This window comes from Conger conger, chromosome 16 (genome assembly GCF_963514075.1).
Source record: "Conger conger chromosome 16, fConCon1.1, whole genome shotgun sequence".
Classification (NCBI taxonomy): Eukaryota; Metazoa; Chordata; class Actinopteri; order Anguilliformes; family Congridae; genus Conger; species Conger conger.
In genome coordinates this window covers 15904299-15928155 of record NC_083775.1, presented here as the reverse complement: position 1 = coordinate 15928155, position 23857 = coordinate 15904299, and the positions used below count along the sequence as shown (strand labels likewise).

Genomic DNA, 23857 nt, shown 5'->3' with positions numbered 1-23857 from the left:
GTACATTTGGCAAATGTGTTCCCTAAACAAATGGGCTTAAGGGCAGGTTACCCTCCTGGATGCTGGGTCCCAGGGTGTCAGACGAGTCCCATTCACTCACGCCTCCCCCAGCACCTGAGCCCCAACCCTGGGTGGACTGAGAAGTATCTGCCCCTGAGGGTGGTCCTTTTCCCTCTCAGGGTGACAGTGCTCAACACGCCCGAGAGGGTGTCCTCACACCTGACCGATCAGAAGAACAAACACAATTGCATTTGTATTTTGCACTATTTTGCACTATCAACACACGTTTACTTTCCTGGATTTTACATTCATTCACTTTTTAAAATTATTATTTGTGTGTATATGTTTTACTAATACACCACCTTATTATTTATTTTTGCGCAGTACCTCCCCCTATTCGGCTACTTATTTACACATTAGTTAATTACTTATTTACTATTATCTATGTCTAATGCCCAATCTGTCACACCAACATGTCACTGCACATAGCAGGTTACAAATAAAGTATCTGGGATCCAACACGGGCGGGTTACCTGCACAGACACAGCCGACAGTTCGGCTACGAAGCTCAAGGTTCGGTTTGAAATGTTGCGACGGTTAGCCCTGATGCTCACAGTGGTGCTTTTATACGGTGCTGAGTGATATGCAAACTCATAAAGTATGTCAAAACATACCTGGGGGTATGTTTTCTCATCGTGAATATTTCATAACACGTACATAAACACACACAAATACAATTTACAAAGGTGCCAACACACATGCAATGGGACACACACAGGCTTGACATTTATTTACAAAGACGCACACACACACACGACACACAGATTCAGAAGCAGTCCCAGAGAGCATGCCTAACACTCCTTGACAAGGCTGTTAATTTCCCTGAAACCAGCGAGGAATTCCTGACTCTCTCTAACTCTCTCTTTTTTTTCGCTTGTTTTAAAACTTCCTTCCAAAATGGCCAGCTGTTTCTGCAGGAGACAGCTGGGTGTGTCCGTAACGGATCTCAGCTGTCGAGGCCGGCTCGGAGGGCTAAGTCAAGGGGGTGGGTTTGAAACCGCCAAAAAAACCCACCCCCCACCCTACGCACGCGCACGCACACACACACACACACACACACACTCACGGCGGGGTGTCAAAAAGTGGTGATGCACGATGATTTGAGCCTCAGCTCAGCTGTTGTCCCGTATCGGACCACACCCCCTCCCGCCCCACCCCACCCCCTCCCGCCCTGCTCACGAAGCGCCGGCTTCACACCCCACCGTCTCCCCGCACGACACCAATAGCAGTGCACTTGGAGCAATGATTAAAATAACCTATTGACTGCTGTAACCTCTTTAAGAGATTGAACAAAGAGATGCTGGGAAAATATCGAACAATCAGTGATGATTATCAAAGGGAGCTCATCTTTACGATAATAAATCAACGCGCTTACTCTCCAGTCAAAAGAACATGCGCACAAGATCAATTCTATTTTAAAAAATAAGAAAAGAAAAAAGCTACGTGCACAAGCAGGCAGGCTAAAGAGATTAATTACCGAGACCGAAAGTAAATAATAATTGCAAAGCGGATTAAAAGAGAAATCGCAAAACATATTAATGTTTGCTGAGAACGGTCTCCAGAGAGAAAACAGAAATAGAAACGCTGCAGAATAATCTTCACCCACAATGGAATTTAGAAGATGGTTCAGCGCACTAAAGTGAAATGAGTAATAAACATCGGACACAACTCAGGTCGTTCATATTCTTTGCCTACCAAATGTAAGGGTCCCATTTCCCTCCTGGAAAAAAAATCATAATTTCTTGACTTTGTCGTTAGCACCCTCTTGCGGTTGGTAGTGGTATCACATCCAAATATTTCCCAGCAGGAGACTCCGCACTGTGGGTTGCATTAGTAATGCAGTAGAAATGTTCAAGCACCGCGTGGGACAGAACAAGCACTGGAAGAGTTCACATACCTGGAGGGCTTAGTCATAAGAGACTGAAGAGACTGGGAAAAAAAACAACAGGAGAGGATAATAACAAGAGCCTGTTTGCGGGGGCCTTATTCTTCATTAAATGGTGCCTTTGTGTGAAAAGCCTGTATTGATATTTGCACTGTGATATGCTTTTGTCATCCTGCTTTCTTTCTCTCTGTCCTTCAGGTGAGTGCTGGCTCAGGGGTCTTAAAATGCTCCAGAGGAAATGGTAATCGATACGATGCACGCACACCCACCCCTCCCCCGGGCCTCCACACACACACACACACCGAGAGCATGAAAACACGCTGATGCACACACACGCACAAAGCCACTGAGGGGCTTTTTGTGAGATGACTAGAATGGATCTACTCAATGAGATTCCTAAAATCTTTAATGGAGTAACACCAGCCATAGAAGAATTGCTTCGAATGGTTGAACGCAGGAGTCGGACATGAGCGTGCAAAATAATCCGTATGGAGCAGGTGAACAAGGGCGAATGAGCCTCCGTACAGTCAAACCGCAATGCACTTTGGCCAGAGAAAAGGTTTTACGCAAGGACTTCACGTCAGCGTTTTCTATGGCGTCTGCAAAATGTTCTGCTGAAATGAACAAAACCCAAAGAAAAAGAAATATTGAACTCTTGCTTAAATTATTTAGGCTATTCAGAGTTGAAGACAGAGTACACTGCGGTTAGACTGAAGAGAGACAGTCCATATGAGGCCTGCTTTTGCATTTGCAAATCTCTTGCGTTTAAGGTCTGTCGGCAACTAACAGTGTTTTTATATTTGGTTCCAGTGGAGTCGATGAGTCCACTAAATTAGGCTATCCAATCTAGCTTCATTGTGTACCCCCGCCTCATGCGACACCGCCACTCCGCCCCGAAAAGAAAGGATTTATCTGCGTAAACAAGAACAACGTAATCAATCACCAGCTCCGCTATTGTCTGCTGCTGAGAAGTGTTCAGGTTTGTTTGTGCGCTTGAATCGAAAGCAATTCAGATAAAACCCATGTCCAAAGAAAGTATGAACATAACAGCTCTGCGCTTAAAAATAGCCCACCCGAGCACTAAAGAAACCGAATGTATTTCTTAGTAACTTTCTGAAGTTGAAGGGAATATGTTCAGTTCGTTGACAAATAAGAGTTAGAGGGTTTGTAGGAAACTGGCTCAAAAATGCTTTCACGTAACCATATCTCAGCGCAATAATAGGCATTTTAAATTCGCCATCAGTCCTTCCTCAGCACGCGCATTTCAACGCGAGCGGACGCTGTTGAGGTCGTGCGCCGGCTGGCCGGCCCCTTCAGCACCACGGATAGCTCCAACCGTCAAATAAATGTAGGTTAGCTACAGTTAAATAAACTCCTCTCTTTCGATTGATGAAATGCACAGATGACTGAGATGAGCGAAACAAGACTGTGCCTATTTTTATAGCGCTGAGAACACAAACGTTGGCGAGTCAGATTCACTATTGCCAAACTCCGATGGCAGTGGAAGGCAGTTATTCCAGCACATTTTTACATATGAGTCAGCCGACAGGCCGATAGGACCCACTTGTGGTTATGTAATGCACTTGACATGAATAAGTACAAATGCATTGGTCTAAAGGAGAAAATCAATTACGTCTTCCCAGAGAGTTAATGGCTTATGTGAATACGTTCGACAGCGTCTTAATTGTTATTTTTCAATGTTTGTTTCCTGAGGCGTGTGCTGAAAGGGTGTTTTCATCCAAATTATATATACATAGATTCTGAAAACGCTGTGCTTTATACACAATAGTCAGTAAAATATATTCATAGCAGCTAGGTCACCTGGGATACTGTTTTGGACAATGCAATGTTTACAACGACTGCTGCTGACTTCTGGTCAGAAGATAGATTGTAGTGTTGACAAAATCTTATTTGTTTTAATTAATCGCATATGTGATTGACGTGATTACAAATGTAAGAACAAATGTATATCCCTGCAAAAATGTTTTGCTTCCAATAAAGAGCTAGCCGGAGTATTCTCTTCCATTAGTTTATTATAGCCTATTCATTGTTTGGCGACTACAAAGTGCAACTCTTTGTTTTGCGTTTTAATGTAATTGCCTATTCGTCGAGCTCGAGTTATTGTACTATTGGTCGCCGCAGACAAAACCAGCTCGGTGATTGGAAGACGCAGCGAAACCAGCTGCTAATATTCACGGACAGCCCCTTCACATCCTTATCAACAGAGAACAGAGAACGCACAGGAAGCGAGAGGCTATCTCACCAGAGCAGAGCAGCGCGACTTGTTCCCCGCTACCCAGAAGGAGTACTGGAAATCGTCAGGTGCACGGACATTGTAGTTTCAGAACAAAATCAAGCAACAGCAAACATGTTTAAGTCATCGACAACCATGATGCAGACGTGTAGGTGAAAGCGAGGAAAAGTCACAGTCAACTGGACATTAGAAAATCTGGTCAAAAAAGTGTGAGCCGAGTGGCTTCAATCAGTCGGTATTACCTATTTACAGGTTGCTATAGCGGTTAAAGGCAGAGCTTGAACTTCGCGAGGAAACCATGTCCAGAAAAAAGACGGTGAAGGGCAAAAGTAGCACCAGTAGCCCAACAACGGCTTCGACAAACGGCAAAGGCGATGGTAAAGCCGGAAAGGGCATCGCCGGGAGCGAGGGCCAGTCTAACGGAGTGGTCCACCCAAGCCGACCGTCACTCAGCAACAGCAGCGAGTTTTACGATATGGCTTTTAAGGTGAGCGCTTATCTGATTTTTTACATGTAGCTTACAATACCTGTCATCACGATTCCGAGATGTGGACGGCAGGAAAGTTCACTTAATGCAAGATTATCTTGCGGTCGTTGGTCGCCGAGCGTTTTGTAAGCACTGCCGATGGGTTCTGCTTTACGCAGAGCAGTTCCGTGACAGGACCTTCGTCTCTGACATTTAAGTAAACGGACATTCATGCGTATCACTAGTTATGATGTGATAAAACCCGATAAAGGCAGAAAATTAGCATTACTACTGGACTGAAAATAAAACCCTTCCCACCAAGACTTGGAACAGTAAATACAGTCCGATAATCTAGGGGGGCGGGGTGCTTTAAGCGGGTAGTTATCTGTTCTAGATAAGTAACTTCTTTAAAGACATTTATGTTATATTTAATATAATGACATGTATATGAATGCGAGGCGATTATGGTACACAATGGCAATGGGTACATTATTCAGTGATTGCCACCGGGATAAAGTTTTAGTCAAAATCTATGTTGTAATTACCTTGTTATATAGGAGTATTAGGACTCGGAAAAAAGTTCTTAAATCCATTCAACAACCCATGCTTGCAGTTGACGCGCATTTGTTTTCTCAACCAGGTTTAACGCGCTCTAAGCAAAAGCAAAACTGCACAGCTGTGTCAATAAAGACGGTTGATATCGCATCGGGGACGCAGAATGGGTGCATGACAGCGAAGCAAAACTAATTGTTTTGGGAGACTGTGCAAACACAACAGCTTTGTATACTGCACGACATTGTCAAGTATTCTGATTGCCATTGCTTTATGCTTGTTTTATACCCACAACGGGCCGTTGGCACCGTTGAGCAATTTATTTATTATTTAGATAATAAATAAGCAGATTACCTGCATAACATAATCAGACTTCTGCAAGTATTATTAGCAGTTATGGCAATGTTAATCTCATGTTAATCTTACCCAGTCAATAGACCCATGAGAACTGAAAACCAGCCTGAAAGCTTGATAAAGGTGATAATTGAACACCCCTGGATTACAACGGCACTGTTTTTTAAACTGATTCGCCCGAGTACAATTCCTATGAAATATTTCATATTTTTTGGAAGTAAATTGTGAAAAAGTTAAATATGAGCGGAATAGACAATGACCTGAAGGGAGAAGGCATGTCAGTTCCAGAAGGCATGCTTACTGACGTTGAACCTTCAGCATCATTCTGTTTTCCGATGTTACGACTGCCAGTTACCAGTTTACAGCATTCTCTCACCTATTTGTGGGAGATGTCTTGTTATCACGGTAATTACGTAGCTACAGGTCGGCTAGCATGTTTGATGACGCTAACCTTCAACGGGTTGTAATGCTCAAGTTGGTGGAGGAGGTTCACAAATAGTGAGCTCTGATTGGCTTGCCATGAACTGTCAATAACAGGGCAGCGATTTCTGCGCAACATCCCTGGCGTTTTGACGTCTTCTCAGGAATTTGCACACATTGTCTTTCAGTCAACCTTTTCGAAGTCGTTGCTTTTTACATTCTTTTATGTGGTCTCCGTCTGAGAGCCGAATTAATTGTATTAAATGTGCCTTTTGATTTAGTTCCAAAGTGAAGGACAGAGTCTCCCTGCACAGCCTTCTCCACCCCTGAACAGGGGGGGGTAGGGGAGAGGGGGGGGTGTTTGACCTTCCAGCAGGGTGTGGATTTACAGGGACAGGAGAGAGTTTGGGCACAGATGGATGGGTGCGGATGGTGTCGGTTGGGATGATTTGGGAGAGGGTGACAGGCCCAGTAGAGTGTCGAGCCTTGGTTTATGAGTGCTGTGTGGAGAGGGTGCTGGCGAAATCCCACTGTGGTTTTCGTATTGCTTTTGTTATCTTCCTTTAAACTCTGTGGCTGAGAGGTGTAGCCCACACAGAACAGCACCCCCTATGGCCAGGTTGAGGGCCTGGAGGTGGGTTTGGGAGAGCGAGAGTTCAGCGATGAACTCTACAATCCCCATCATGTTTATTTAACCAGGTACACAGAAAAAATGATTACTTAATAAAAGTACGGGCAGTGTTTGCACAGTGTCAGCAGTAGTCATATTGATAATATTGTGTGAAACCAATGATTCATGTTTCTGAGTGCGAGTTGACTAAGAAAGCTTATATTGTGCAGTGGACACCCAGGGACTCAAAGTGGGTGGGGAGTACAAGGGGTCATGTAGACAATCACATTTAGGTGATTAGCAGAGTGGCCGGATGCAGAGAGCCTGTTTTGGGGCACTATTTGGGACGCCATCTCTATGGGGAGGCACTATGCCTTCCCCTCCCAGTTCCATTGCACCCCCGCCTCCTCTCCCATTTTCCACCCCTGCCCACCTTCTCATTCTCCCCCTCTCCTCTCCTGTGCGAAGCAGATGAGCTGTCAGAATCAAGTGCAGTTCATTTCTCAGGTACCTGATTTTGTGGCACACAACGCTAAATGCAAACCCTGCAGATAGGCTAGATGTTAGTCACCGGTGAGAGCTGTCACTGCCAGCTACGAGATGATACAGAACTACTGAAGAGGCCTTAGATTCGCACTTAACTGCATACAGTAACACTCTATTGTACACATTCGTAATATCGATCCTCTGTACAGCATACACGTACTTATAGGATCAGACCTACTCTAGACAGCACATATCGACCGTGTAAATTCACTTGATCAACCCTGCTCTGTTCCGTAGAAGCCTGCTGTCTACATACGCACAGGATGAGACCTACTCTACACATCACAAACCTGCTCACATGTTGACCCTACTCTAAACATCACAAACCTGCTCACATGTTGACCCTACTCTAAACATCACAAACCTGCTCACATACCCGACCCTACTCTAAACATCACAAACCTGCTCACATGCTCAACCCTACTCTAAACATCACAAACCTGCTCACATGCTCGAGCCTACTCTAAACATCATAAACCTGCTCACATGCCTGACCTGAATCTACACATCACAAACCTGCTGACAGGCTCAACCCTACTCTAAACATCACAAACCTGCTCACATGCCTGACCTGAATCTACACATCACAAACCTGCTGACAGGCTCAACCCTACTCTAAACATCACAAACCTGCTCACATGCTCGAGCCTACTCTAAACATCACAAACCTGCTCACATGCTCGACCCTCCTCTAAACATCACAAACCTGCTCACATGCCTGACCTGAATCTAAACATCACAAACCTGCTGACAGGCTCAATCCTACTCTACACATCACAAACCGGCTCACATGCTCGATCCTACTCTAAACATCACAAACCTGCTGACAGGCTCAACCCTACTCTAAACATCACAAACCTGCTCACATGCTCGAGCCTACTCTACACAGCACAAACCTTACACTGAGAATTCCTCAACGTAGCGCAAACATACCACAGACACAACCAGCATCACGCACAAAGCACGTATTTGTCATTTTTCATGTAAATACATTCAACGTGACAGCTACACCCAAAAAGGCCGGGTTCAACTCGCGCCCATGAAGCCAAGTCACTAAGAAGCGCCAAACTGTGTCGAGTCTTTTTTTATGTTCCGCCGAGAAGTGAGAAGTGTTTTTTTTTTTACGTGTGGCGACCGGGACTGAGCACAGGAAGAGCGGCGGGGGTTCGGACGAGATGTTTATGGAAACCGATCAGCTGCAAGACGGCGCTAGTGTTTCACGGCTCACATCCACGGCTCGGCGGGGACGGCCGATTAACGAGGGAAGACAGGGCGTTTCCCGCGTCGGCTCCCTTCCTGAGACGGAGGCAGGCACGGGAAACGGGATGTCGGAAAAATCGGGAGTGGAGATGGTATCTTCTCCAACTGCCTGCCTGGGGTTTTAGTGCTCTGTGAGGGCTTGTCGGAGCTTTTCCCTTATTTTCTTGTTTGTTTTTCGGGGGGAACTGGGGTTGTGGTGCCGCCATGGTTGCGTGCGATTCTGAAAGACGTGAAGTCCGTCTCTGCCCTAGTGTGGAGAGTCACGGAATTTAGCTGTCTCTCCGTCAAAGTGTACATGTCTCTGCTTTGTCTCAGTGTGTCTTAATGTGTCTCAATGTGTCTTAATGTGTCTCAATGTGCCTTTTTGTGTCTTGATGTGTCTCAGTGTGTCTCACTGTGTCTCAGCTGTTTCTCAGTGTCTCACTGTGTCTCACTGTGTCTCAGCTGTTTCTCAGTGTGTCTCAGTGCATCTCTGCTGTTTCTCAGTGTGTCTGTGCTGTTTCTGATTGTGTCTTAGCGTGTCTCAGAGTGTCTCAGTGTGTCTTAGCGTGTCTCAGCACATCTCAGAGTGTCTCAGTGCGTCTTAGCGTGTCTCAGTGTGTCTCAGCGTGTCTCTGCATGTCTCTGCATGTCTCAGCGTGTCTCAGTGTGTCTCAGCGGTCTCCGCATGTCTCAGCGCGTCTCAGCGTGTCTTAGCCTGTCTCTCTGCTCTCAGGTGATGCTGGTCGGGGACTCTGGAGTGGGGAAGACCTGCCTGCTGGTGCGTTTCAAAGACGGAGCCTTCCTGGCCGGGAGCTTCATCTCCACCGTGGGAATCGACTTCAGAGTGAGTTTGGGGAGAGCACATACATGCACACACACACGCATGAGCTCAATGGTGCACAAACAGAGAGGTACACAAACAAGCACACACACACACACACACACACGCATGAGCTCAATGGTGCACAAACAGAGAGGTACACAAACAAGCACACACACACACACACACACACGCATGAGCTCAATGGTGCACAAACAGAGAGGTACACAAACAAGCACACACACACATACACACACATGGACACAATCAGGCATACTGTATATATCGCTATACTCACAAATTCACGCGCGCACACGCACACAAACCCGTTGCCTCAGAAATAAGCTCTGGCCACCGTTTGATGCCGCACCATTAATGCACCTTCAAACGCAAAGACCAAACACATACATAAACTGCGTTTCATTACCCAAATACAGCGGCATGTGTGTTTGCCCAAAGGATGAGCAGAATCCAGCAGGTTCCATTAACATGAGCTACTCTTCCCCCACAGCACTGTAGAGAGATGTAAAGCTGCACCTCTTAAGTGCTTAGTTAATGCACACTTATTTTCCTTCAGCTAAAACCGCTCTCTCTAAAGCCTCCGGGCATTTTTCGGTTGTTCAAAAGCATTTTACTTCGAGAGGGTATTGATTCCTAAATTAGTTTGACATGATTTAGTTTCGTAAAAGAGTTCACGGAGAACTGGTGCGTTGCTTATGCTCCATTTCACAGTAAATGTGAGGGGAGGGGGGTCTGGCTTAAAAGGGGGGTCTGGCTGAGATGGAGGGGGGGTGAGAGGGGGACGGGGAACACCAACACCCTCCCACATTTTCAGCCAGTCAGGATGGATTAACCAATGGCGCAGGAGGAAATCCTATCATTCGTTTCCTCTATTTTATGACTGAGACTGACATTTACACTTCCAACAGTGACAGCACACACACGTTCTAAGACACACTGAATAAACATATCGCGCTAAATGGTGACGCTGTAAATCTGACAGGCCAGCAATGGTAATATTTAGTTCACATTAATTAGCAAAGCAAAAGCGAAGCGTCTCTCCAAGCGTAGCATCAGAACCCTCTCGTCTCTCAAAAAAGCCCCGTTTCATCACCGAGCTCGCTAGCGAAGCTACCGAACATTAGCGAACAGGCAATAATGCAAATGGTATCATTGGCTGGCAACCTAAGAAAACAGAGGGGAAAAAAGCCTGCTGTCACATGTCATTTCACAACAACAACCTGTGGGCATTTCACACAGCTTGAATAACTCGGTCATTGAACAGACCCCACACTTCAATCACTGTCACGTTGCAGTGCACTTTGCTTCATTGATCAGTGATTCAGTGTTGGCACCATTGATCATTTTTTAATCATCTTCTAATTTTCAGCATGTTCTCCATGACTGGAAAACTATTCAACAAATAACCAGGTATGGGAAACATGCTAGCCCTGAGCAAATAATGCACAGGACCGCCTTCAGAAAGCATTTTGGCAGCTCGATATTTTCCAAAGGGAAATAAAAGTTAATGGACGGTGTTTTTAATTTTCAGTTAGCAGACACTGACTGATCACCACTAAGATATCGTTACAATTCTCATTGCTATCTTGTCCTAATATGCACTGCAGGTCACAGTCCACCCTTCTTCCCACTCCTCCTGAGGTTTTATTAACTCTCATGTCAACTGACTCGTGGAAGGAACTAACAGCATGAGGAGAGAGAGGCAGGGCTTTACCAAAGTATGCTCGGTGCCATATTTACAAGAATACTTTTCCCTCTGATGATCCCAAGATACGGTGTGCGCATGTCCACATTGTGTGTGTGTGTGTGTGTGTGTGTGTGTGTGTGTGTGTGTGATTGTGTCTGTGTGTGCATGTGAGTGTGTGTGTGTGTGTGTGTGTGCGAGTGTGTGTGTCTGTGTGTGTGTTAGTGTGTGTGTGTGTGTGTGTCTGTGTGTGTGTGAGTGTGTGTGTCTGTGTGTGTGTTAGTGTGTGTGTGTGTGTGTCTGTGTGTGCATGTGAGTGTGTGTGTGTGTGTGTGTGTCTGTGTGTGTGAGTGTGTGTGTGTGTGTGATTGTGTCTGTGTGTGCATGTGAGTGTGTGTGTGTGTGAGTGTGTGTGTGTGATTGTGTCTGTGTGTGCATGTGAGTGTGTGTGTGTGATTGTGTCTGTGTCTGCATGTGTGTGTGTGTGCGAGTGTGTGTGTGTGTGTGTCTGTGTGTGTGAGTGTGTGTGATTGTGTCTGTGTGTGCATGTGAGTGTGTGTGTGTGTGTGTGTGTGTGTGTGTGCGAGTGTGTGTGTCTGTGTGTGTGTTAGTGTGTGTGTGTGTGTCTGTGTGTGTGCGAGTGTGTGTGTCTGTGTGTGTGTGTTAGTGTGTGTGTGTGTGTGTGTGTCTGTGTGTGCATGTGAGTGTGTGTGTGTGTGTGTGTCTGTATGTGTGAGTGTGTGTGTGTGTGTGTGTGTGATTGTGTCTGTGTGTGCATGTGAGTGTGTGTGTGTGATTGTGTCTGTGTGTGCATGTGAGTGTGTGTGTGTGTGTGTGATTGTGTCTGTGTGTGCATGTGAATGTGTGTGTGTGAGTGAGTGTGATTGTGTCTGTGTGTGAGTGCTTGGGAGTGCGAGTGCGAGTTCATGGAGAACTGGTGCGTTGCTTATGCTCCATTTCACAGTAAATGTGAGGGGAGGGGGGTCTGGCTTAAAAGGGGGGTCTGGCTGAGATGGAGGGGGGGTGAGAGGGGGACGGGGAACACCAACACCCTCCCACATTTTCAGCCAGTCAGGATGGATTAACCAATGGCGCAGGAGGAAATCCTATCATTCGTTTCCTCTATTTTATGACTGAGACTGACATTTACACTTCCAACAGTGACAGCACACACACGTTCTAAGACACACTGAATAAACATATCGCGCTAAATGGTGACGCTGTAAATCTGACAGGCCAGCAATGGTAATATTTAGTTCACATTAATTAGCAAAGCAAAAGCGAAGCGTCTCTCCAAGCGTAGCATCAGAACCCTCTCGTCTCTCAAAAAAGCCCCGTTTCATCACCGAGCTCGCTAGCGAAGCTACCGAACATTAGCGAACAGGCAATAATGCAAATGGTATCATTGGCTGGCAACCTAAGAAAACAGAGGGGAAAAAAGCCTGCTGTCACATGTCATTTCACAACAACAACCTGTGGGCATTTCACACAGCTTGAATAACTCGGTCATTGAACAGACCCCACACTTCAATCACTGTCACGTTGCAGTGCACTTTGCTTCATTGATCAGTGATTCAGTGTTGGCACCATTGATCATTTTTTAATCATCTTCTAATTTTCAGCATGTTCTCCGTGACTGGAAAACTATTCAACAAATAACCAGGTATGGGAAACATGCTAGCCCTGAGCAAATAATGCACAGGACCGCCTTCAGAAAGCATTTTGGCAGCTCGATATTTTCCAAAGGGAAATAAAAGTTAATGGACGGTGTTTTTAATTTTCAGTTAGCAGACACTGACTGATCACCACTAAGATATCGTTACAATTCTCATTGCTATCTTGTCCTAATATGCACTGCAGGTCACAGTCCACCCTTCTTCCCACTCCTCCTGAGGTTTTATTAACTCTCATGTCAACTGACTCGTGGAAGGAACTAACAGCATGAGGAGAGAGAGGCAGGGCTTTACCAAAGTATGCTCGGTGCCATATTTACAAGAATACTTTTCCCTCTGATGATCCCAAGATACGGTGTGCGCATGTCCACATTGTGTGTGTGTGTGTGTGTGTGTGTGTGTGTGTGTGTGTGATTGTGTCTGTGTGTGCATGTGAGTGTGTGTGTGTGTGTGTGTGTGCGAGTGTGTGTGTCTGTGTGTGTGTTAGTGTGTGTGTGTGTGTGTGTCTGTGTGTGTGTGAGTGTGTGTGTCTGTGTGTGTGTTAGTGTGTGTGTGTGTGTGTGTCTGTGTGTGCATGTGAGTGTGTGTGTGTGTGTGTGTGTCTGTGTGTGTGAGTGTGTGTGTGTGTGTGATTGTGTCTGTGTGTGCATGTGAGTGTGTGTGTGTGTGAGTGTGTGTGTGTGATTGTGTCTGTGTGTGCATGTGAGTGTGTGTGTGTGATTGTGTCTGTGTCTGCATGTGTGTGTGTGTGCGAGTGTGTGTGTGTGTGTGTCTGTGTGTGTGAGTGTGTGTGATTGTGTCTGTGTGTGCATGTGAGTGTGTGTGTGTGTGTGTGTGTGTGTGTGTGCGAGTGTGTGTGTCTGTGTGTGTGTTAGTGTGTGTGTGTGTGTCTGTGTGTGTGCGAGTGTGTGTGTCTGTGTGTGTGTGTTAGTGTGTGTGTGTGTGTGTGTGTGTGTCTGTGTGTGCATGTGAGTGTGTGTGTGTGTGTGTGTGTCTGTATGTGTGAGTGTGTGTGTGTGTGTGTGTGTGATTGTGTCTGTGTGTGCATGTGAGTGTGTGTGTGTGATTGTGTCTGTGTGTGCATGTGAGTGTGTGTGTGTGTGTGTGATTGTGTCTGTGTGTGCATGTGAATGTGTGTGTGTGAGTGAGTGTGATTGTGTCTGTGTGTGAGTGCTTGGGAGTGCGAGTGCGAGTGCATGCGCATCTGAGTGTGAGTGTGTGTGAGTGAGTGCGTGCGTGCGTGTGTGTGTGTGTGTGTGTGTGTGTGTGTACCAGTGCCTCAGTCTTTTCTGTCTAATTTGGTGACTTTGTGTCATAGCACGGCTAAACAGGTGAAATCACAGGTGCGTGTATCAACGCCTGAGTAGATCTTGGAAGCCCACAACTGTGCAGACGACGCAGAGTCATTCTTCACACCTGACATCATCCGCTGAAAGCCGGCTTCAGCGAGACAATGCAATTTTGGCACAGCTCCAGTGCGAGGGAGAGCGAGAGACTGAAAAATAAATGAAATTCACAGGGGCCCTAAACCGGCAGTTTACAGGATCCAAAATGGCTCGAAAGTATAAATGCAGAAAGAAATATCAGGAGCGCACGTCGGGCCCTGCAGACTCTGACGGGACGGAAGCGCCCATTTGGCGGGGCGGCCCGGTGGGTCTGCCGGGGTTCTCCAAGCGTTACGCGGCGCGAAGCTCTCCGCTTGTCAGCGTCGCTCCGACGACCACGCGTCCCTCATTAGGGCCGGAGAGCCCGGCTCCTCCGCCAGCCGGCAGGGCTTGTTCCGGAAAAGCGAGAGAGGAGAGGAGAGGAGAGGAGAGCGCGTCGACTCCATTAGCCCTCAGAAGGCCAGCCAATTTGGCACAAATGAGATTTGGAATCCGTCGCGTAGTTCCCACCGCAGGGTTGAGGGCTCGCGCGTCTGCGTTCAGTTTCAGAGGCAGCGGAACCCGCTCGTTCGTTAGCGAGTCCGCAGCACAGACACAGACCCTTAAAGAAGCGCACTCCCGGTAAGAGTGAGACGTTACTGGAGGCGGCCATTTTGGAGGGGACGCCTCTCCCTCTTTCACGCTAACCAGTGTGTCTTTGTTTTGGATTCAAATATTTCTCTGTGCCCGACTGATCTTGCCTGGAGCAACTGAGACACCCGAGAGGACCAGAAGGTTGGGTTTTTGAAAGTATTTCATAGGTTCCAGTATACCAGCAAACCTCAGTAAAGTACTGTATGATTGTTGTATGACTGTACGACCTGTCAATACCCACAGGTGGGCATCAGTGTTCAACATGATGGGGCAACCTGTTGCGTAGTGGTTAAGGTAAATGACTGGGACACGCAAGGTCGGTGGTTCTAATCCCAGTGTAGCCACAATAAGATCCACACAGCCGCTGGGCACTTGAGCAAGGCCCTTAACCCTGCATTGCTCCAGGGGAGAATTGTCTCCTGCTTAGTCTAGTCAACTGTACGTCACTCTGGATAAGAGCGTCTGCCAAATGCCAATAATGTAATGTAATGTAAGGTAAAAACGCGCTATAAAATATGTAAACAGGTTAACTACTTTACAATACATTACATTTCATTAATTTAGCACTGGAATTGTGTAAATGGATTTGACTAATTGAAAGTACAACCCCGCAGGTTAAAATGATATTTTTCTTTCTTTTTTAAATGAGGGGTTTTTTGTGTTTGTGCTATTACATTGGAATCAACATGGTCGGATTGTAATGGTTACAAGCAACTGTTGTACACCTGCATAGCCTTGATCAATGACCTCCCACTTTATTCAGAAAATATTCAGCCGTTTCCTGCAAAGTCACTTTTATCAACAAAGATGCTGGTTCATTCGCACTTGCACTAATGGATATACGCGCAAGGCCAAAAATTGCAACGCAAACTCCCCCCCCACCCCCCTTAATGTTTTTATGAATAATTAATGGCGCCATATTAAACAGCCTGTAAATATTGAATGACTTCACCCGTGGGTTGGTGGCTTAAAACGCGCTCCGGCTGATAAACTCATTTCCTCTTTTCGTCGGTTCTTGGGCGGTGTGTTTGAAGTGGGGGAGCGGTTTGTGTGGAGACAGAGCACTCTGTATGCGGCGGCGGGGACCGTGATGTTCTGTGTCAGACTCAGGCTCACTCCGCCCGTCACAGACCGCGTTGGAGACGCCGCGTTTTACGAAATTGCTCCCCTCTGTCGCGAGACATTTCCTTTTCCGCGGAGACGAGGCGGCGTTCGCGGAGATGAACGCCGCGTGTGTAATCGGGTACGGCCCGGCCGCCGGCGTGTTTGATCGCCCGCGAGGATCCGCCGCTCATTTATAATGCGCTTTCAGTTCGTCTGTTCTGGGGAGGTGTCGGGCCTGAGCCTTCAGAAGCCCCTGCTCTCAACTTCTCATCTCCGCCGAGCTGTAATACTTCCCCCTGTGTGTGTGTGTGTGTGTGTGTGTGTGTGTGTGTGTCTGTGTGTGTGTCTGTGTCTGTGTGTGTGTGTGTGTGTGTGTGTGTGTGTGTCTGTGTGTGTGTGTGTGTGTGTGTGTGTGTGTTTGTGTGTCTGTGTCTGTGTCTGTGTGTGTGTGTGTGTCTGTGTGTGTGTTTGTGTGTCTGTGTGTCTGTGTCTGTGTGTGTGTGCGTGCGTGTGTGTGTGGGAGCCTGCGTGCCTGTGTGACTCAAAGTAAAAGCATGAAAAGTGGTTGCATGGAATACTTGCATGTACTTTTCCACCTGCTCCCATACAGAACAGATTTCCCCCCCCCATGTGGAACACTGCGGAGAGGTCTGTCGCCATGGCGACAGGCCACAACGATGTGGGCGGTTACCCGTTAGGGAGGGATGCCGGACCTCCTAAACGTGTGCCCTGTCAGAGAGGGGAGATAAACAGACCCCTGGGAGGGGGGCATGCACTGAGGATGATGATGATGATGATGATGATGATGATGATGATGATGGATGAGGGGCATTTACCCCCATCAGCCCAAAACCAGGGACCGGGATGATTAGAGTATGAATTTCTCCTCTGCTTGGGGAAAGGCTAACAGTTTGGCTCCTTCAACATCTCTCTATTCACACTCGCCTAGATAGCTCACGCACACAGACACACACACACACACACACACATATCTGTTTATCAGTGACTGAGCGCGTGCTAGCCTGTGTGCTTCTGAGTGAGAGAGAAAGAGAGAGACAGACTCTGTTCTCCTCTGACACCCAGCCAAGTTTGCTGCGCACCCAGCCAAGTCGTTTCATTTTCCTTTGAAATGCGTTTGATTCATTCTGCGAGGGAGCATCCAACAGACTGGAAATCGCATCCCGATCCACTGAAAAGATTATCGGTCTAATCCCGTCAATTTAGAGAATTGCCCTGTTCTTGTTAATTGGAATTTGCACGCTGGCATGTTAATATAGCGTTTCTGGGTTCCACGATTTGGCCCGCACCAAGCTACATTCCACCAGCAGAAGATACTTTGAATATAATTGAAGCAGAGTGTGATGTCAGCGGAGTCAATGTTCTCCCGCAAATTGTAATCTGATTATTTGGTTGGCGTCAGAAATTTACCGGCAGTTTATGTTTACAAATCTGTCCTTCGGCGCTTTGCATGTCTAAAAACGGAGGCACGGAGCGTCGCAAGATCCCAGGTCAAATCCCCGGAGCAATGCAGGGTTTGCACAGTCATTTCTGAAACTCCGGGAGGCTGGTGTCGGCAATTCATTCAGACGCCATAATCAATGCTCGCAGGTCGTCATCTTTTTATTCCAATTATTCTTATTGCGGTTCTTAAAATAAAAAATAGATAAATACGTTAACACCGACATTCAATTTCTGGGATTATGACAAAGTGATGATTATGTTTTAATTACGGAACGTGGAGCCAGATTCGTTTGAGCAGCACACCGACGGACGACACGAGAGTTTCGACTGAATTCAGGTGCGGCGGGCGGCACAGCCTTTCCGGCGGTTATATCAGTGAAATTATAAAATCGTAAAGAAGGCAGGGCGGCCATTAAACAGATTAACGATAGTGTCCCCGCGGGCCTTGTCCCCGCTCGGCAGCATCTGCACGTTCCCGCACGCCGGAGGTCGAGGCGGGAGGGCGAGGTTTTAGAAAAACCCAACACGGGCGGAGCTGCCACACGCGTGAGGCTCCTGGGAACCGATCCCGAGGCTTTTTATTTTTTAAATCCACAGCAAAATATTACATTTTACATTTTAGTCATTTGGCAGATGCTTTTAATCCAAAGCGATTTACAAGTGCATTGGTTCTTCCACAGGTTAAAGCATGAAATCCATAACGAGTAAAGTACACATGAAGGGCTGTTCTAAACAAAAAGACAACAGGCATCATAAGTGAAATTTTTTTATTTTTTTTATTTTTAGGTTAGAAAAGAGGGATATCGGAAGGGGGGGGGAGGAAATCAGGGGGTATAGTTTGAAAAGATGTGTTTTTAGTCTGCGTCGAAATACGGGGAGGGATTCTGCTGTCCTGACAGTGGTAGGCAAGTCATTCGACCACTGAGGAGCCAGAACGGAGAAATGACATGAGCGAGCCTCCAGGTGCTCGTCGTGACGATGGGCTGAAATCGGCGAGCGGCTGACGGCACGTAACCGTCTCTCATCGTGAGCGGGGAGGGCCCTGCTGGGGGGGGTCTCCTGCCTGTCCATCACGGTGGCGTGGGATCAGAATCCCTCGAAGAGATGTCTTCATTTTCCGTACGTCCTCCTGGAGGACGGGCCCGGCGGGGAGTCTTGTTTACTCGTTGTGAAAGGGTGGGCGGGACTGACAGCCCATTCTCTCTCCTTTATACCGACGCCCGGCGAGCACAGCCTCGCTCTGGGCTTATCGCCATGGCGAGCGGAGCCTCGCTCTGGGCTTATTGCCATGGCGAGCGGAGCCTCGCTCTGGGCTTATCGCCATGGCGAGCGGAGCCTCGCTCTGGGCTTATCGCCACGGCGAGCGCAGCCTCACTCTGGGCTTATCGCCACGGCGAGCGCAGCCTCACTCTGGGCTTATCGCCACGGCGAGCGCAGCCTCACTCTGGGCTTATCGCCACGGCGAGCGCAGCCTCACTCTGGGCTTATCGCCACGGCGCAGCACGGACTCGCCATCCAGATAACGGCCTGACGCCGGGCGGGGAAGTGGAGCTCCCGTCAGCCTTATCTTCCTTCCCTCCGCCGGAGTTATCTGTCTAATTACCACCAGAGAGGCGGGGAGCAGGTGTGTCCCCTCCGGCAGCGGGGGCTGATGGGTAATCGCGGCCGAGAGCGGCGCGGGTGGCTCTCCGGGGGGGGGGGGGGGGGGGCCAAAGGCCAGGATTGGCTGTGGCAGCTCCGGGTGATTGGTCGAGGGAGTCATCGCCAGGTGACACCTCTCTGGCGTACGTCCTCCTCCGCTGTAAGGCGTTCCGCGTGAGAGTGTCTCGGAGAGGAACGCGACGCGGACAGACACAAGCACAGCGACGTGCACGTGTGGCGTGTGAGAGACAGGACCCAAGCGCCGCGTACGGCGTGTTCCTGCACGGCGAGTTTCGCCCGGGCCGGGCCAAACCCCAGGTGAGGGGGGTAAACAGTACGCTGACACTCCGAAGAGTGAGAAGCGCAGCCGCGGTTTGTTTTCGCGGGAGCGATTTCAGTCCGGGTTAAAACGACGGTTACGCTTATGTAAGTTCCACTTCTCATTATCCCGTCATGTCACTTCATTTCGCTACAATCGGTCCGTCTATTGCCGTCGATTATTCATTGACTTACGTAACACGCAGGCCCTGCAATTAAAAGAAAGAAAGAAAATGAAAATGGCTCTCCTCCACAGAAATGACTCCGTTCCCGGTGCCTGGCATTCAGGGCCGGCCTGTCATTTAGTTTTCTTTGCGAATCTATTACCGAACCCATCCAACGGTTCCGTTGTTAAAGAGCGCTCGAGAGCCCGCGAGGGAGGGGCTGTTGTGCTTGCGGGGCCTTGTTGCCGTGGCAACGTCTTTTCTGCATTCCGCTCGGAGCGGCTGTCAAACTGGAAAACCTACAGCCGTGTCGCAAGGGCGGACGGCCTTGTCTTTTCTGTGGACAGTGAACTCACCGCTCTCTCTCTCTCTCTCTCAACCCTCTCTCTCTCTCTCTCTCTCTCTCCCATTCTCCCTCATTTGCTACGAAACGGAGAGCCGACATTACGCCTCGCCTTCGACTTTAATTGTTCCGTCTGTTTATGTTTGTTCGTGAATCACGGAGGAAGCCACGCCGTGGACGTCGTAATGAGTTTTACGGGGGGCGCTTGGGATCGGCGCGCCCCGCCCTGAAAGAGAATTCCTCGGTAGAAACGAACGGACGGCCTCGCAGTCGGCGGGTTTTTACGACGGGGCCGGCCGCGCTTTATTAAACGCAGCGTATAACCCGGCGTGGTTTACGACCGTGGTGGAAAGGGCAGACGAGGCTGTAACGGCCACTGTGCGCACAAAAACGCCGCCCCCCCCCCCCCCCCCCGACCGCCGTTTCCCGGAGAGGTTTGGTCGAGCTCCGCCCAACGTACTGGAAACTACAGAGGGGCACAGCCTGTTGCCGTAGTGTTGGGTGGGCTCTGGCCGTGACCAGATACGAAATGAGGCGCCCCATCGTCCGTAACGATTTGGCTTTCGCCATATTGTCATCGTTTGAATCCTACAGGTATGACAAAAGGGCCAAAGAGAGGCCCTTGTCACATAGAAATGTGACATAGAATGGAAAACTGACCTGTATAAGTCATAAACACAATTTTCCAAAAATGTCCCATGCATTGTAATCCAGGTTTTTGGGATTGAGATCAATTTTTCCAAAGCATAGAAATGTGTTTATATGAAGCGGTCGTCGGTTGTGAATTTGAATAAATTAATTTCATCAGTGGAATCCATTCTCTGTAAGCATTACCGGAGCATTACTGGCCACAGCCCAGTGTATATCTGGCACCGGGAGGCAGCTGGCATCCCTTATCTTTTACGTGCTTATTTACCGTTGGCTTTCTGCACAGTGAGCTCTCGTGCGACACAAATAAACCCGGATAAGGGCTTTCTCAGGGATAAGAGCCTCTTTCAGGCGAGGTAATGAACTAACAGGGCGAGTCCCGTCAGCCCAGGGCTCTGAAGGAGCGGGAGCGAGAGGGTATCTCTCCGACGCGATAACCGCTCGCCCTCCCTCCGGGCTGCCGTTCGGCCGCCGTCTCGGCGTAAAGAGGTCCGTTTCACGTCCTCGCGCTCCGGAATACGTGGCTCTGGATCCGTACTCGCGTCTCTGCGTTGCTGGTTTTTCTTTGTTAAAGAAAAAAAAGAAAAGAAACAGCAACAGCAACAGTAGAGACCTCTCGTTCTGGCGCATTCCGCTCACCATCTGCACTGGAAGCACGTGCTTATGCAAAAGGGCTACGGCGTTTGTTGTTTCGGTTTTGGTTTTTTTTCCCGAGTTGAGTTTAAAGCTCCATTTTACCCTGTTCTGATAAAGTGTGTCAAGTGGAGAGAAAGAACGCTCTTTCATGTTTGAATGGTGCCCTGCTTCGGAAATAAAAATCAAGGGCATTTAAATGGCACTCACCTGGGGCTAATTATTCAGCGCGAGCTAAAGGTGCCATCGCGCTTTGACTTTCGAAACGTTTAATGGGCCATATACCAGTGTGGGATGGAAAGGTTGAGCAGTGGTTAAAGCGCTTTTAAAATCAGACGCATTTTAAAGCTACAGTCGTCAAACTATGATCTATATCAAACCCTGTAACTGCCCTGAATTGCGAAACACTCCAAACTATTCCGCTTTTTGGCAGACGCGTTTGTACTGGGCCAACTGTGTCATAACGCAGGTTAGGTAACCGCTCTGATTTCTTCTTGTTGCGGGTGTAAATCCCAGGTGGGAGACTGCTGTTGTACCCTTCAGCGAGGCGCGTAGCCTGAATGTTTTCATCAGCTCAGAGATTCAGATGTAGAAATGGAAAGTACTGTAAAAACGTAAAGATACTCTGGAGTGTTTGTCACACAAATACATTGAACAGACTGCAATGTATTGTAACGTCTACATATGAAAACGGGCCAGTTATTTTGGCTCATACTCTGTCTATATCCAAACCATAAATACATTCCAATACTGTGATGTAATGATGTATGGTGATGTTACACCTTTCTGGCCGTAACATGCAGTCCAGGTAATATAAACAGCAATAAAATAATCGATCAATGATTAATCACATTTCGTAAGTGATAGAGGAACACAACGCCTGCAGCCTTTCATTTCAGTGAAGTGTATAATAACCTGTTTCAGCCGATAACCACTTTGTCTGAAATGGCTCCTCCCCTGACTCTGAGCACCAGGGATCCAGCACAGCACAAAAGGTAAAGTGTCGAATGAACACTGCAGCTTATTTACAGTGGAGTTGCGATCGTCTGTTAGTAGTTGATTTAGCGCTTGATGCGTTGCTGAGAAGGAGAGTGGGTAAAGCTGCATTGTTATGACTGTCTATGCTGAACAATGTAGCACAGCAAACTGCCCCTTCTCGCACAGCAAACTGCCCCTTCCCGCACAGCAAACTGCCCCTTCTCGCACAGCAAACTGCCCCTTCCCGCACAGCAAACTGCCCCTTCTGCTGACCCTACACTGGAGAGCCCAGGTGCCGGGGGAGTCATGTTCACACGCACATCAATCAGAGAGACGGGGCTGTAACTGAGTTAGAGGAACAGTATGTGCTGCTTCAGAGGCAGTGGTGCAGGAGACATCCGCTCCCGACCGTAGTGACAAACACAAGACGAGGAGAATATAAATGCGTAAAATACACACATGCGCGCGCGCGCAGAACAAATTCCATTCTTTATGCGAGACCGTAAACACAGCCAAAGTGCCCCAAATCATTTTAAAAATGCCAGGGATGTGTTAGACACGCCGACAGGACAGCGAGGGGTCATTTGTCACTTTCGGTGACAGAGATGCTGCTGTCAGCTCGCGCTGGGCCGGTCTGAGACACGGAGAGCGAGGCCCCGGTGACAGAATCATGAGGCACATACATGCATAATCAGGGGCAGTGCGAGTGCGGCACTTCCCCCCCGACAGCTTTGGCACTTCAGCGCGCTGTTTATCTCAGTTCAGAAACCGAAGCGAAAACTGCAGGTGAAGAGCAAACCGTGTGTCAGTCAGAGGTGAAAAAGTAAAAGTACAGGGGTCAGAAAGTTAAAGTTCTGCCACGTGTTTCTTCCACCCGTGAACTCTGCGAGCTGATTTCACTCATTCATTCTACCTCCTGGCTGAACAATTGTGCTAATGAGTAAATTCAGTTGTTTGGGGCGAAGTACTGGGGAGGGCTTTTAATTTCGGAGCCTGGACTTTCCGCCTCTAATGAAACAGTCTGGGGCAGCACGGGGGTTTTGTTGAAATTCTGAATTCCTGGAGTGTACAAGGTCAGGTTTGATTGGCGGTAGCACCCCTTCAGGGCGGTTTGTAAAGCGAGGAGTGTGCCTTTGTTTGCACTCGTCTGACAGATTCTGTCTAGTGTTAAGCCCGACATCCAACCCCATCGATTTCCTTCAGTCCCATCTGTATTTAGAGCATTAAGGGGACTGTCGCAACATCTGTTCTGCCCTCTGAGGAAACGTGGAGCCGGGTTCAAGGCTGGTGTACTGACGGTGCGGAGCAGCTAACGTGTGCGAACACGCACGTGTGGCGTATTTGCGGGTGCGATGGTGCGTGGACGTGTGCTCACGCTTCTGGCCGTGCTGTGGGAATCAATGGTCTCTGCCGACACACAGCGCTCTGAAGGGAATGCAAGGACACTCTTAACCCTACACACATGCGCACGCACACGTGAACACGCACGCACGCACGCACACACACACGCACACACAACCTCACCACAGGCACACACACACACACACACACACACACACACACACGCACACGCACGCACACGCGCACACACACACACATACACACACACACACACAACCTCACCACAGGCACACACACACACACGCACACACACACAACCTCACCACAGACACGCACACACACACACACGCACACGCACAACCTCACCACAGGCACACACACACACACATACATACTGTACATACATACACACACACACACACACTCAACCTCACCACAGGCACACACACACACACACACACATACTGTACATACATACATACACACACACACACACACACACACACACACACAACCTCACCACAGGCACACACACACACACACACACACATACATACACACACACACACACACATACATACACACAGACACATACACATACACACACACACATACACACAA

At 48.2% G+C, this 23857-nt stretch overlaps 1 pseudogene; it reads left to right on the top strand.

The window, feature by feature from the left end:
* The first annotated feature begins 4177 nt into the window (after positions 1 to 4177).
* Positions 4178 to 23857, top strand: part of LOC133115147 (ras-related protein Rab-26-like) — a 94895-nt pseudogene continuing 75215 nt past the window's right edge.